This window comes from Saccostrea echinata, unplaced genomic scaffold, assembly GCF_033153115.1.
Source record: "Saccostrea echinata isolate AGI-Se365-2 ecotype Australia unplaced genomic scaffold, CSIRO_AGI_Sech_v1 ptg000054l, whole genome shotgun sequence".
Taxonomy (NCBI): Eukaryota; Metazoa; Mollusca; class Bivalvia; order Ostreida; family Ostreidae; genus Saccostrea; species Saccostrea echinata.
Window position 1 is genome coordinate 63,648,465 of NW_026889803.1, and position 17,641 is coordinate 63,666,105.

Here is a 17,641-nt window from a genome sequence, read left to right on the forward strand (position 1 = left end):
AATTTTTAATGAGATTAATCCAGATCTGATATTAATTCTTATTGATCAGATAATGTTCATGTTGTCAATGGCCGTTATCAGTATTGTTATTGCTACCAAAAAATATCTGAACTCTGCGCTCGAAAATCGATATATAATGTCGTGGATTGCTTTTTTGTAAATCTTTGACAACAAAAAAAGCAATGTCTTCGAAGGAAAATAGCTTTTAATAATGTTATTTTCAAAGGAAAAATATCAAGTTCGGATTGCCAACATCTATCGTTTGATACTTTTATCATGTCTCTATAGGCAATAATGCTAACATGCAAGTTCTGTTATGTCTTCATTTCCTTTTTAGATATTTTAATTATCGGCTTCAAAGGAACCAAACAAGTTTGATTTAAAGTCATTCGCCGTGAAAGACATTTAAAAATCATTTGAAAATGATAGCGTATGCAAACTCTAAAAATCTGAGTAAGAATTGAAAAATATCAAATAGGATTAATTTATGTATCTTCGTAGAAATGATATACCCTTAACCATTTATTTATTGCTCCTTAAGCGACCAACTGACCCAGGCTTGGCGTATAATCGAAATATTTAGGCGATTACAAATTTGTATTAAATTACCATTTTCGTGTGTTATTCATAACATGGAGGGGTAATTGGACGTTTTCTCTCCTTTCTTGTGCACCTGTGTCTCTTAAATACACACAGATAACAATAGGATCTTCGTCCTGTGATATTTACAAGTGTTAATGCTTCATTTTTTCATATTTTATCTGCTATATTTCAACTGAGTGTCAGCTTTCTCAGCCTCAGGAATTTTTGTTGATTTTTTTTAAATAAAAAAAGACCCCCAAAATAGTGAATGTTGTGTTTCTTTTTATGTAGGTAATACTTATTCACATCTCATCTGCGTTAAAGTATGCAGTTTTAATTGCTCTTATATTTGAACCAGACATACTAGAAAAGATGACCAACACTACAATGTAAGATCCCAGTTAAACGTGTCTTGTGCGGTTGACTTAGTTCATATCGTTGTGCTGCAAAAGATAACTATTCACTCGCGATTTTGTCATACGGAAAAAGAAGATTTGTAAACGATAGACACTTGAAGTTATGAGCAAAGTTTTTGTCCATTATTTTTTGACAACTTTATACCACAGACCCCTAGTCATCACGAAACAACCTAAAGGTCATCGGTTTTCAATGATCAAGTCGAACGGAGGTACACTCGAACGGTTTTTGACTCATCTTTTCTAGTTTTTTTGTAGGAGTGGTGTAAGATTACTGGATATTAAATTTTCATAAGATTAAGCTACAGCTATAAATATATATATATATATATATATATATATATATATATATATATATATATATATATATATATATATATATATATATATATATATATATATCGGGCTCGGAATATCAATCAAATACCTGATCAAGTTTTGAAATTGAAATCACTGCATTGGAGTCTTAAAACAAGGTACGAACTCCTCTTTCTCACACACGCGCAATGCCTTCAGTCGTACGCTTGAGTGAATTGGTCAATATTTTTTAATGCATGTGTTCGCGTGGCCTGGATCTCCCGATTGGAATTCAGTCATCACAATTTGAAAAGTCCACAAACCATTGAAAACACCATAATGGGACAAAATAGAATCTTTATAATTAGTAAGGTTTTCCTGATTTAAAACCTAGACCTCAAGTGCCATGGCAATAAATTCTCACCTTAACAACGAAGGGGTTTTATATGAATTTTGAGGATTGACAATTTAATTTTGCTTTAGGGCGACCACCAGCAATCTATCTATCCTTTCAAAGCGAATTCATGTTGAACTCTTAATAGCCAACATATAAATATGCAATTAAGATAATGAAAACATAAAATTCAAATTTAGATGTTTAAATCAAATCCATGCTATAATTAAGGTTTCAAAGCGTCGTGAGAGAGCCGTTTAGAAGAAATGAACCCCCCAAATCTTAGGCAAAATGACATAGGTTGGGTCTCTATCTCCTAATTAAACTTATTTATAGAATTAAAATGTTGTCAATCTTCAGCCCTACAACCAAGTTTTCCTTTGGCCTGTGACGATATATGGCCGGAATTATTCTTACAAAATTTAATCAGAACAATGACATTTACCTGTTTTGGGGGATTTTACAAATATTTGTATTAAAGAAATAAAGCAAATTTATTTGCTCTGGCACGATATAAACTTTTGGGAAAATATTAACTTCTCTTGTCAATGCCTTCTGGATTATACTGTTAATAAGAGACAATTTATTGTCTTCATTATCTACTCTTGCCCTATCAGTACATGTGAAGAATTTAACAAGCTCTTTAAAGGCAAACATTCAAACTAGAAAGAAAAGAATTATTAGAACTCTTGACTTGAGTCCCCTTTCTAAAGAGTCCAAGGAACATCGCATTCTTGACAGATCGATAAAAAAGATAAAGAGATATTCGGGATTTCATTTTACACTCATCAGCAACTACACATTAAAACATCAAGATTTCATAAATCTGACTCACTAGCGCGCTTGTAATTGCAAGTTCTATTGCCACCCAGATTACCCTTGGTCCACTGCTACTTCCTGTTAATGAGAAGATGGACGACTAATCGCTGCCTCCTGCCATCATAAGGATGAAATATCGCCTCAAGACCATCACTTTATTGCCCAAATCATATAGCATCTTAAATGAAGACTTCTGAAAAAAACTTGTTTATAGACAAACATAAAAACGAGAAATTAACTGGGCATTCGTGATTCCTAATACAATATCCTGCTTTTGGCGATATGAAGCATCGTCGTCTATGAGATTAGTAATCTTCTTTTTGGTTACTTGTACAAAATGACTTTTCAAAAAACATTTTACAAAAATATCTTACTGTCAAGAAAAACTGATTTTATTGCGAAGTTTTACAACTGTTAATGATCATGTGTGAGAAAATTGGCGCTCTAAAAAAGTGAATTAAGGAAAATGCACAAAGTATATTCATTCATTTATTTGAAAGTTTGAAATTCTTAATCGATGTATCTTTTCATTTTCTCTTAGTCTCAGTTGAATTCTAGATCTATATTTCAAAAAAAAAATATTGAATCATAATTTGATATGTTTCATAGTTGTACATATTTGTACCTTCGAATGCCCAGAATTTCAGTATAAAATCAATACAGGTATGTAGATAATCAATATAAAATTTCAATCTATCAGTAATTCTTATGCTTGCATTTATTATTATGCTGAGACAGCAATCCTTATCCGCTTCCAATTAACGTTTTAATATAGTGTTAAAATGCATTATATTTCATTTGTCTGGACAAAAACGTGTCGTGTTTTTTTATCATAATTCACAAAAAACACAATTGTCATCAACTAGAAAAGGAATAAGCATACAAATGATTTTATCTTAAGGTATGGCCAAATCCGGCTCTTAGACCGGGTTTGATTGAAAATTTTTGTCTTCTTTTGATCATAGAAAAATAATATTGATGAATTTTTTATAGCATGTGTAGAATCAATTTCAAATATCTTAAAAGATATTAAATTTGCAACGTCGCTTTATAATCCGACCCTAGCTCCTTGATGTACGAGGAAATTGTTTTAACAATTGTTATAAATTATTCTTTAGATCATAAGCAAGACTTTTGTATAAGTTTTTGTATCAAATTGATTAACCACGCGCGCCCTTCTAACACCACGAAAAGGGATTCGAAGAGAAATAAAATTCTCATGCTTCAGTGAGCTCCCTAATTTATCTGGACATTCTTTTGTGAGCAGATTTGTGGCCTGTGCTTTTGATATTCATAGAAATGTTGAAGATGTGCTTGATTACTTTATGGCTGGATTCGTTAGGCCAGGCCTGGTCGTGGGTCTTACAGGTCCCGACCTCTGAATTAACCTGTAATTAATTCAAAAATCGTTCGCATTTGATCAACTCAGCTTCAGTCTCGTCGCTGTCGGAAAAACTTCCCAGAAATTAAAGCGCCACTTTGCGTAATAATCCGCGCGAGGTTCATGGCCCTTCACAAATTTCGTAATATTTCAATTAAGTTTTCTAGTGTTATGCGACTTAAAACATTCCGGAATATTAAGTTAGTTATTTCATTTTAGATTGGGTTGAAGGCGAGGATAGCAAGACGGAGAGTTATTAAGACAAAGTAACGAATTCAGAAATGTAATTATAACCAAACTATTGCACTTCTGTATTGGGAAGAGCCCTGCGCCTTCGCTCATATTTTCGCTTACTTTGGGCTAATTCAATATTTCTGCAATTGACTCTATGGAAAGCATTCATAGTCATTTATATTTAATGCCGGAGTTACCAGTCCTTGTCAAAGTAATATAATGAACGTTTTGAAATTTACGTCAGAACGAATAAGAGTTTTATAGTTCCATATTTGAACACGTTTTTATCGACATGGAGAAGTGAGTTGTTAAGAGAGGAAAAAATAATTGAAAACATATTTTGAACAGAAACAATCGATATAAGTATATGGCCTTGCTTTAGAAAAAAAAGTTAAATTTCATCAAGTAAACCGACCAGTGGGGGGTTCCTCGTTTTCAGAACTTCATTTCAATATGTAAATAGCAAAGACGTCTACTTTCCCCCCGGCTAATCTAATTTTCAGGAAAAACAAAATAATATACATACATACGACAAAAAGAAATGGGAAATAAATTGCAAGACAATTACAAATAAATTCCAAGCACGACGGGGTTCAAGCCAAAATTAAGACTGGTTGATTTGCAGTCATAATGACATCTGAACTTGAAATTGCTGGACCAGAATTATATCAGCTAAACCTAATCACCAAATTCATCAGTGAGTCTTGCTTCGTTATATCTGGACTTCTTTGTTTCACTGTAAATTGTAATTATACCAAAGAAATAGAATACATGGGAATAAAAAGGAATGGAATTGCAGATTTTTGTGAAATAATTAAATTTCCAATTGTTTATTTCACATGTCTTGAAACTGTTTTAACAGCACTGCATTGATTAAAGTCTGGGTAAAAAACTAAAAATCTAATTTTCAAGGAAAAGAATTTCCAAGTAAGTTTTTCAAGAGCATTGTCTCAATTGTTGTTACATTTTTTTCTGCTTATAAATTCAGCTCTTTTATTTACCTGACATTAATAAAATTTATTTTAGAACGATTTAATGACACCCAGATTTAATGAAAAATATAAACAAGGGGAATTAGAAAATTAAAAAGAACAAGGTTTTTTAGTTAATAAAAAATGTTATACGAAAAGAAGGAATTTAGGGCGTAGGTTGATTGCGTGTTCTTTTTAAAATCTTGGTAAGATATATTATATCGGCTGTTTCCTCTGATCTCCATTGACTAGCTAGGAGGTATAACATGTTCATCTTTATTGAAAAGACAAAGAAATCTCATTTTTGTCATTAATCTTACTGTTCCGATTAATAGTTAATGAGGCGCGCTATAAGATGTAAGTATCTTTCTTATCAACCATTACCTGTAAACTGGATCCCCCGATTGATTAAAGACCAATGTCATCTGTGGTGTTCTAATAGAAGAGTCGGAGACCGGAAGAATACGGAGAAACGTATTTCATGTTATCACATTTGTACAATTATTACAAACGGCGCAGGACTAATAACAGAAAAATTACATAAGAAACCAGAATCGACTGAATTTGAAAAATAACAAGATCCCTCTTTCGTGCTGAATAGGAACTAATTTTGTCTTGTGAAAACGGATGTAAAATAAAGTTTTCTTTTTCCTACAAACGGCGAAAGTTTCATTCAGAAATATTAGGAAATTTTGTTTATAGAAAAACAACCATTTTAAGAAATTATGCCTCTTATCTTTAAAGAGACGAATCTTCGGAAATTTATTTTGACCATGACTATTATAAAACTCTCAAATTGTTTAAAAAAAACCATTAGCCACATACGTATAATTTATCGAATTGTTTAAAAGAGGATATATTAAGAGAGAGTTATAATTATGTATCAGTCTGATTTTTTTATTCATTAAATTCCTTACTTATCTTGACATTACATCTGGCAGGCCTTTTCTCTATTTTATACCTATGTGTCCATAGGCATATTTAGATTCAGTCATTTTTAAACAGGAGAATTTTATCTACTCTCCCCGTGAGTAGGGAAGGCAAGGGTTATCATGGCGCCGCCACGCCACATCTGCAAGTTCCTGCAAGGAAATAATGATTCAAATAGGTGTCATATTCAGGTTAAAATTAATATTGAAACTCTGACACAAGATACGAACATGTTCCATTTGTTCACGCATGCGCATTGATAAAAGCATGCTCAGGTGCCATCATCAGAAGTTTGATTTTGGACAAGGTTTGTGTCAGAATTGTTTCAGACAGAATATTTGGAAACTAATAATTAAAGAACGGACGACGACGGATATTAGTAGATTTACTTTGACATCATCTCCCCCATACACTCAGAGAGCGGGAATTTATTTTGAAATTTGAATCTGAATTACCCTAAGCCTGTAAATGGAAAGACACCTTTATAAAAATTCAAATATCAAACTCCATTTATTGTGGCAGATTAGATAATAAACTTCCTGTTGTTTAGGTAATATATTCTGATCCCCCTCAATTAAAAAGTGTTACTTCATCCCACCGCCTCTCCACGCTCTTGCCGGGGGAAAGCGCCTCATCCTCCATCAAAAGACATTACCCCTGATTTCGTAAGAGCTCGTCGACTCGGAAAATTTACACATCAAAAAGAGAACGTGTTTATATAGGCAAATTTTAGTAATACAAGGCGTCAATACCTCCAACATTTTCCAGATGGGAACATGGCGCACGGTTTAGGACGTCTGATTGGATGAAAATTTCCATTTCCGACACCTAATTTTTTTTAAAATTTAATTTCATGTCGTAACGTTTGATGAATTTTAGATGAGACACACCAACAATCTTTATTATGATAAAGCTAGAGTAAAATCTTTAATCTCTCTCTCTCTCACATTATATACCAATTAGATGTTCTTAAGTTTAAGTATGACGTATAAAATCACCTTTAAATTAATTTATAGTCTTTATCTTCATGTTGCCCAATTCTTCACACAGCATGCATAAAAATGGCCTGTTTCCTTCTCAGTATCTATGACACTTGCATTTTTGTGTGACGATCCGATTTTATATTGAGATATTTCGGCATCAATTGGTAACTGAAAGATAGACCCCAATCTTTTTTTATATACCAAATTAAAAGTTTATCGTTGCATTGTATCTTCACGCAAAATTAAAGAAGAACAGTTGATATCCCATTCAACATTTGCATAACGGAATCAGGGAACCACCCGCAAAATGCACTGAGGATTTTCTTGACTTGTACCGAAAGAGAATTTAATTGAGTTCTGTCATTTTGTTTACATGGCGTACTCAGTATTTGGTATCTTGGTTCTGTTATCATGTTAACATGGCGTACTCAATCTTTGATATCTCGGCTCTGTCATCATGTTTACACGGTGTACTCATTGTTTGATATCTCGACTCTGTCATCACGTTTACACGGTGTACTCAATGTTTGATATCTCGACTCTGTCATCATGTTTACATGGCGTACTCCATGTTTGATATCTCGACTCTGTCATCATGTTTACATGGCGTACTCAATGTTCGATATCTCAGTTCTTTCATATTGTTTACATGGCGTACGCAGTATTTGATATCTAGTTTCTGTTAACATGGCATACTCAGTGTTTGATATTTCGAATCTGTCATCACATTTACATGGTGTACTCAATGTTTGTTATCTCGAATCAGTCATCACGTTTAAATTTGCTTACTCATATTTGATATTTTGGCTCTGTCCTCATGTTTACATGGCGTACTCCATGTTTGATATCTCGACTCTGTCATCATGTTTACCTAGCGTATTCAATTTTTGATATCTCGTTTTCTCATCATGCTTACATGGCGTACTCAATTTTGATATCTCAGCTCTCTCATCATGTTTACATGGCATACTCAATGTTTGGTATCTCAGCTCTGTCATCATGTTTACATGGCGTACTCAATTTTGATATCTCAGCTCTGTCATCATATTTACATGGCATACTCAATGTTTGGTATCTCGGCTCTGTCATCATGTTTACAGGGCATACTCAATTTTGATATCTCAGCTCTCTCATCATGTTTACATGGCATACTCAGTGTTTGGTATCTCGGCTCTGTCATCATGTTTACATGGCGTACTCAGTGTTTGGTATCTCGACTCTGTCATCATGTTTACATGGTGTACTCAATGTTTGGTATCTCGACTCTGTCATCATGTTTACATGGCGTACTCGGTATTTGGTATCTCGGCTCTGTCATCCTGTTTACATGGTGTACTCAATGTTTGGTATCTCGACTCTGTCATCATGTTTACATGGCGTACTAGGTGTTTGGTATCTCGGCTCTGTCATCATGTTTACATGGTGAACTCAATGTTTGGTATCTCGACTCTGTCATCATGTTTACATGGCGTACTCGGTATTTGGTATCTCGGCTCTGTCATCCTGTTTACATGGTGTACTCAATGTTTGGTATCTCGACTCTGTCATCATGTTTACATGCCGTACTCGGTGTTTGGTATCTCGGCTCTGTCATCATGTTTACATGGTGTACTCAATGTTCGGTATCTCGGATCTGTCATCATGTTTACATGGCGTACTCGGTGTTTGCTCTGTCATCATGTTTACATGGTGTACTCAATATTTGGTATCTCGACTCTGTCATCTTGTTTACTTGGCGTACTAGTATATGGTATTTCTTCACCTGTGATAAAACTGCACTTAAGATCTCGTGCAAGGAAGAGGTGTCTCCAAAACTTCGTTGACAAGACAAAACACTTTTTTATGTTTGAAATTAGAAATAGGAGATATTTTTTTAGCAACACTTATTTAATCCTACAACACTTCTATCGACACGAATAGCAATCGTGTAGTCTGAGTCAACGGTATAAGATTGACTACTAGTATGTCGTTTTTATTCAGTATTTATGTTCAATTAATTCAGTTTTTGTTTTTATTTTTTCTTTATAATAACAATATTGACAAAAAGGAGTACAAGTGCTATTCTTTATTTTAATAATAAAATCTATGATGTAATTCATTGTGTATTTTAAAGTTTTTTTCTCGAAAATGAACATATATTTTAGAAAATGTAAACATATACGTGCATTTTTAAAATTAACTGAACAAAAAACCCTCAGATAATATTATTCAGATGTGAATCCTATTCTATATAGAGTGGACAAAATCATTAACTAGTTACATTGTGTGAGGCTATATTACAAACTACAGGAGATCAAAGCGAAGAAAACCCGCCTTATCAGTCCCAATGTAGAGAGACACTGAAAGACACTCAACAGCAAAAGGTGATTCTCTAAACAAGCAGTTAAATCCTCGCACCTGGCAAACACTATCAAATAACAAAAAGCAATCAACAATTTGTTCATGTATACAGTTAATAGTATCTATTATCATATTTTAAAATCTTCTCCTTTTTAAAAGTTAAAAGTTCATAACACCATGGTCTGTGGTCTGATGCAGATAAAACGGGTTCCCATGGGGGGCTTTTGCGGTCTATATACGTGTGCGATACGTTCTCGAGTAGCAGTGTGCAGTAATGTGCAAACTGGGCACCAAAGAGTAATCAATTCTCACAGAATGTGTGGTCTCTAATACAATTATAGACCAAACAAGACAATATTTTAAAACATTTTTAAATGTATTTTTGCCTTGTCCAAATTAAGAAAGTACTTTTGTGTCATTTTTGACTCATTCGAAGCTATTTCTGATCACAAAAGTAGGTTTTTAATTTATAATTAAGGGAACTAATAAGGTCATGTTTAAAAACAGAAGTCGAGGAGTCTAATTAAGATTAGATAACAATTTAATGCTGCTTGTACCTGGAAACCTAAAGCTTTGGATAATGATAACCGGGAACGCAATGGTTTGTGATACAAAAGTAAGGCAATTGCGTGCATTCCGATAGACAATGGGAGATATTTCTTGCAACTGACTGCCATTCGTACTGATTGTAAATTTATTATGAATGTTGTCTTCATGGCAGTAAATAAACTTACGCGTCACTTTGTCGTTTTGATTTTATTGAAGCACACTAGTGCATTAGATATACAAGATCGACACAGGAGGACAGCTTTTTCCAACAGCTGTGTGCCCCCCCCCCCCATCATATCCTATATAATTTAAAAATATTGCAGGAATTTCCTAATCTGTTACGTATTTTTTAAAGACCTATCGAAAACATAGAACTACCTTGAGACCTTGATCCTTGGACCATGAGAGACAGGACTGCAATATATGTAATGTGCCTTGTTTCTTACAAGACTTTCTGTAAAATAAACGTCACTGACCTCATTACCTCATTGACCTTTGATCTACTGTGGAAATATTAAATTTGATCCCTGGGAGTTAGAACGTTTATATTTACATGTAGCATGTTGCAAGGTTTTTTTTCCTCAAACAATACCATTTTATTGGTGTCGTTATATTGAACTTGACCTTTGACCTACATTGAAAAAACAAAACAATTGACCCTATATTTTCGTATGATATAGAGGCGGTTAATTTCAAAATAAGTCAATAACCATATACTATATGCACTTTATTGTGATATCTTACAGTCTTATATTAAATCTTAAGATAAATTAGTACTTACATGTATGCATTTAGTAATAAGTTTCAAAGGAAAGAGCTTTGTGTGGAGGATACTTGTTTATCTTTAAGGTTTGCAGCATCGGCATACTTACATCAACATCTTAGTAACACCCTATACTTGAATCAACATTGGGTAAAAAGACGGTACTGGTCGTTTTTAGCTCACCTGAGCCAAAGGCTCAAATGCTTTTTTCTGCACAAAGGGCATCTGGTGTCCGTCTGTCGCCTGTGAACTTTTCATATTTTTTATTTCTTTTCCAGAACCACTGGGCCAAATTTAACCAAACTTGCCACAAAGCACCCTTCGAAGAATGGGATTCAAATTTTCAAAAGAAGATGGCGCCTCTGGCAAGGGAGATAAGTACGAAATACTTAAAATTTGGAAGAATCATTGAAAAATCTTCTTCTCAACAACCACTAGGCCAGAAAGGATAACATTTATAGGTAGGCGTTCCGACATAGTGTAGATTCAAGTTTTTTTTTTTTCTCAAATTATATCCCCTGAAGATAGGACAGGCCCATAATAGGGGATCAAAATGTACGTGGAAATATATTGGAAGAAAGTTTCAAAATATTTTCAGAACAGCAGGGTCATTAATATGCAAGCATCCTCAGGTACTGCAGATTCAAGTTTCTTCAAATCATGGTCCCGGAGTGAGGCAGAGATTCAATAGGGAATCAAAGTTATACATGGGATTATGTAGAAAAAAATTAAAGATCAACTTCTCAAGAACAACAGGGCCATGATATCTGTATGCAAAGATCCTTAGGTTGTGCAAATTCAGATTTTTTCCCCAAAATCTTCTTTTGAAGAAAACCAGTGTAAAGGTGAACGATGTGGCCTATGGGCCTCTTGTTGTTATTAGAAGTCACTCTGTTGTTCCTGATCACAGCTCGATATACTTTCCAGAGAGATGTCAGGAAATTTGGCATCATTGTTGTAATACTGTAACTGTTATACGGACAGAATTAAAAGACGGAGGCCTTGACTCTGCCAGATAAATCCAGTCTTTGTTTTTCCTTACTCGATTGTAAAAGACATTTAATTACTACACAAAATAATTCAAGCGGTTGTTTTCGACAAACGAATCAACAAGATTATCACCTGATGCACTGCATGACTCCGCTACAAATAAGGTATTATCATTACTAAACTTTAATTAGAAAAGTTGATATTTCGTGGCGCATAGATAACCAGTTGGTTTTGAGAAACAGGGAACCAGGTGATTAAGTATCTTATAACGACAAAAACTTCTCATTCCAATATAACAGTCATATTTCTAAAATGAAAAAATAAATAAAAGAGACAATTGTCATGGTCTCTGCGGGTATATTTACCCTACCGCAGAGCCTCATATTGGATTTAAACATTTTGGTGACCTTTGATTTTTAAAAGATTTTTCAACAATTGTTTCTGAAAAGATGACAGAAGTCGTAAAGATGGTTTTTGATAAGTATAACAACGATGCGTCTTAAGATTTGTGACAAAAAGCGCAAAGATACCCCTAATGTCGCGTTATCTGTAAAAGTCATAAAGCTTATTTGTCAAAACTGTATGCAATTGAAGAGGAGCTTAAAATAGATAAAAAGCAGATAAGTAATAATTATTCCACACAAACGAACTCATCTGTTGAACAGATGAAGAAGAATCAGGTGCGGGGTAGCTCTTAATGGCTTAATATTCTATTGCAGGAATCTTGTGTGGTCCTGTTTATAAATATGATGATTGGATGTTATGACATGCGCAGATCAAGGCCAGAGATCGATATGTTCTGGCGGCGAAGACTTTAAAGTCTGTCAAAGGATTGGTCATTTAATTGAGGATTCGCTTATGATTTCCTATAATCAATCAGAACTGTTTGATAAATCATTTAAAGGCTGAAGTAAAATATCCCCTTCTAATCACCATAATTAATCTTATATATGACGTTTGCACACACAGATGTCTGCAAAGATATGAGATGGAAGGGTAAGCGTTGTTCTAGCTATGAATTTGGTATACACTGTCATTAGCCACCCACCCTGCGCAAACATATGAATTCATTAAACATAAACTAAACGGCTGCACATTTATTTTCCCTGCGTACATTGTACTTAATAAGATACGACCAATCTGGTGTTTCTATGTTTGTAGAATACTCTCAAAAGCCCACTTCCTCTTCTTGGAGCGGAGTCTGATTGATGTTTGACAGAAAACGTCAAATACTATTTCAAAACTCCCAGACTGCAAATTCAGTCTCATTTTGTTGCCCAACTTTGTCAAATTTGCAGTGATTTTAAGCCGGAGACATTCAAATGTAGTTAGAGCAAATCTTTTACAATGGAAAGGAATCAGATATATACATTAGAGACCAACAGCTCAATTCTGATGAATTTTTTTTCATCCTTTGCTATCAAGACAGTTTTGATATAACTTTCAATTTTATGACATACCTACAAAGTACAACAAGCAATTCATTTTGCAAGAAATATATTTTTTTTATTGAACATTCATATCAAAGTTTTCCCTTCTGGGTTTTATGTTACTGTCCAAATTGTTTTATGATGATAAATTCATAATAAAACATTATTTTAGAAATCAATATTTCTATAATTCATCATATTTTATAGCTAGTCTGGGGCTCTATGACAATTTAATACTCATGTTTATTATCATTTCATTGAATCAATTTTTTTTTGCTGCGATCTGTCCAAATATGACATTTTAATTGATCATAATTCATCTCAATATAACCAAATTGTGAAAACTATACAATGATAACAAGTTAATTCGTTCGTATCATGTGTCGGACATGAGTACTTTTGGATTGAAGTCGAACACAAAATGAGAGTATATAATATGTATTTCATTTGAACAAACAGATGCCAAGTGACATTTGTAATCCTTTACACACAGAGGTATGTATCTAAACACAGGGTTTCATGTGATGAATTGAATACGCCGTTATCTTAATTGAGGAAAGTTAATAATGGCAACTTCTCTTCTGCAAAAATTATACAAAAGAAAGCGTGACGCAAATTTATTACAGAAGTCATTTTTGTGACTTTCTGACCTCTTTAAAAACAATACCCAGGATCAGGAAGATGGATTAGACAATCTGGGAGATAAAACTATCGCCAACAAATGCGATTAAGCAGCAATCTTCCGCGTCTTTGACTTTGAATTTCAATATGACGACAATTTTATTTTTCTCTAATGATCTAGAGATAGGAGTTATCTGACGGGGATGCGCTTGTTTCGGTTAACTCCTCCACAGGAAAATTTCTAATTACTTCTACTGAACCATGCCTTGCTTAAACTTCTGGATACATTTCTAGAATTTTATACTTCAGATAAATTGATGCTCGGTATGATTTGTAGGCTTGATAGCAGACGACCGGAACTGTAGTTTTATTGAATGACGATAACAAACAATGGGAAAATATTACTGTAACTCTTTCCTGGAAAATATTTGGCAGTTATAAAGGCAAGGTTTTATGCCATGCTATTCATTTAAATGATTTCAACATTGTAGGATTTTTTTTCCATTTCAATCATGTTTTAAGTCTTTTATATTTAACAAGTCAGGAGAAAAAATACTCGTTGGTCTTTAATTTTGGAAATAAAACATGATAATGTCGAAATAAAGTATAGTTGTGACCAACATATAAACATTTCTCCCGTGCTTTACTAAATTTTCTTTCTGAATTCAAATCTTTTTTTTTCTTTTCTTTGTCTTTTTCATATTAACCCCCCCCCCCCCCCCGGCCAAAGAATGTCATTGATTTCTGCAATTTTTAAATAAAAATAGAATACAGCCGGACAGGTCATGGCCACATAACTGTCGATTCCATATGCAACAGTAGCTGCAGAACTGTAGCCTTATGGTTTTATAGTTTAATCTTTGACCATATGGTCACAGACTAAAATATAAAACCATAACGATACAGTTCTGCAACTAATGCAACAGCTACATCATGAAATGAATGCGTACAAACTGACCGGCAGATTTCAGAAGTATCATTGCTCATTCCGTCTTTTAACTAATACCTTATATACCCAAGAAAGTTCGACATATTTCGATAAGCTTAACACACACATCCTGTAAAAAAAATATAAGGAGATAAATTTCATAATAATATGACTTTTAAATGTAAATTTTGAAATAAAGATGAATTTAATCGAATTTGAAACGAAATTATATAAGAGGATAGGTTTCAACAAGGAATTTTATTACTTTTAATATGCAACTGAAAGCTGAGAATCGAGGGTATCATTTCGTCTGAAACATTTATGACGGTTAGAGCTTCATAACATTTTCCATTTATTGTGTAATTATATGATATTATTAATGTCTAGGGATTGTGGACTCTATTCATTCTGTATTATCTGAATTCATGAAACCTAAATAGAAATGGCTAATTATAAAAGCATCGTGTGTTGTTGAGAAACATAATATGATATGATGGAGTTTTTATACTTGAAACCAATACACGGGTCCAAGATGTTCTGTAATAATGATAAGGAAAATCTTCAAAAACATATGAATTATGAAATCTCGAGAAACAAACTTATCACATGTGGAAAAGAGTTTTAAAATAGTTCGAGGTAAAGATATACGAGCACCCACGTGTGCTCAGAAATCCGTCAATTTTCTTCCAGCAGTGATACTATCAATCACTTGTAGGATATGAAGGGATGATATAACAAGATGTATTAATTTCATGCAATCTTCAAAAAAACTGGATGAAAGTTTTCATCTGCGCGGAACATGATCATAAACAAAATATATAGAAGTTCTGAATCGCCCCTGACCTATCCTTAATCTGTTTATAGTTATGAGGAAGGCAATCCGGACGGGCTCATACTTTGAAAAATTGACCTTTTATACATCCTTTAAATTTGAAAATTATAAAGCATAAATGATGCAGGACCTCGCTTCATCATATTATGATAATGAGGATACAGAAAAAAAAAGACAGAAAGAAGCCATATCTGATATTCTCATCTCATAAACTTGGAATTAGCATTTTTGGTTTTTAATGCGCTTTTATATATGTGTTTCAACTTTTAATCTATCAAAATAATTTCTCAACCAATCCATGGGAACCGAATTAATTGTAAAAAAAATTTTAAAAAAATCCTCAAGGAAATAATTAATTTTCCTTTTTTTTCTCTTAGACATTTGTGAAAGATTCCATCATTTTTCTGTAAATACCGTTGCTTTAATTCTTGAATTTTGGATTTCTGTGAATTAAAGTCATGATTATCAACCCAAACTCCGTCGTCAGAAGGTTATGATTCGTCTTCCACATAGAATAAAAGGCTCAAATAAGCACAAGTTTTCTACCTCCTGAAAGAAACTGAAAAATACGATTACTAGTTTTGTAAAGTTTCTTTTAGATTGTCCAAGCCATCTCTGAGAAAATTCGTGAAAACTGTAGGTGAAACATCGCAAAAAATTGTCACGTGACAATATCTTAATTATATATATTGGTTCTTTCCGTCCATCTTATTTTTTTTCTTTTCCAGGAAGCATTTTTACAAGAAGCAAGGAACAGCCTTTTAGAATTTCAAAAAGATTAGCTGAAAAGTCAGCAAATAAAATTAAATTAAAGAAATATTACTATTTGCCTGTTTTCATGGCAACAATGACCATTTTGAAAATTTAAAGGGGACTGCACAGCTACAATTGGTGATTATTATTTCTGTAAAGTTTCATTAGGATTGTACAAGCCATCTCCGAGAACCTTGTCGAACAATATCACAAAAAATGTCCCTAATTAGTCAAGAGAGATCCTCTTTTCTTAAGTCATTTCGTTCTTTCCGTCCATCACATTACATTTTTCTCTATTTGCCAGAAAGTTGCAGGACGCAAGGTACACTCCTTTAAAATTTTAAAAAGATTGGATTGGTAGTTACTGAGAAAAATGAAATTTGAACAAATACTTTTTACATGTTTCCATGGCAACGGTGATCATTTAAAAAAATAAAATATTGACTGCACAACTAAACTTGGTGATCAATATTTCAGTGAAGTTTCATCAAGATTGACCAAGCTCTCTTTGAGAAAATGCTCAGACAATGTTATACGTTGAACAATAGCAATATGAATTCGTTCAGGGTGACATAACAGCAACAAAGAAACAGTCAAACAGAAATCATGTTTCACTTTTCGAAATATCTATGTATATATGTATTTATCATCCTGTATGATTTGTTTATGCTAATTTATGCGTATCAACTTTAATTTCTTCCTTTCGAGTAAATATTTGTGTTCAAGACCTTGAATCAATTTCCAAAAGTGAAACATGCACGTGCATTCGACAAAGATCAGACAGGATCGTTTATCATTTTAATAGAATTGAAATTTTAATATTTTTTTTAAAAATAGAAAGATACATCCTCAAATCTATTTTACCTTGTGATAGTTTAAAAAGAAGGCAAAACATTGATACAAATTTCACTAAAACGTTATACTTCCCGGTCTTTTTGAAGCAATTTCCTCAAAATTTAATAAATTGCATACATTGTATACATGTACATAATAGAAATGTTCATTTAAAATAGGAAGTATACTTTTCTTCTATTTTCTTTTTTTCAAGTGAACCCTTGACAAACACATTGCTACTGTTGGAGGTATTGATGTCTTCTCTATGTTTAAGGACCCATCCGATAATCAAATTGACTTTCTAGTTCATGTCAACGATATATGCTTTTCTTTAAACATTTTCGAAAAAAATAATTGTTGCTTATCTATAGGTTCTATCTTTAGAATCTTTAACTAACCTCCGTAATTAATTTAATGGTCATTCAAGGAAATCTTTAAATTGAACATCATCCATGAATACCAACTTCTTTTCCCCCTTAGAATCATATAAAAATATTCTTTTCATACCTTCAATGAATTTTTGTAATGAGCTATGTTTAAACTTCAAGATAAAAGATGTGTTGTGCACGGAAATCGTGTTAAAGGTCAGTAAAT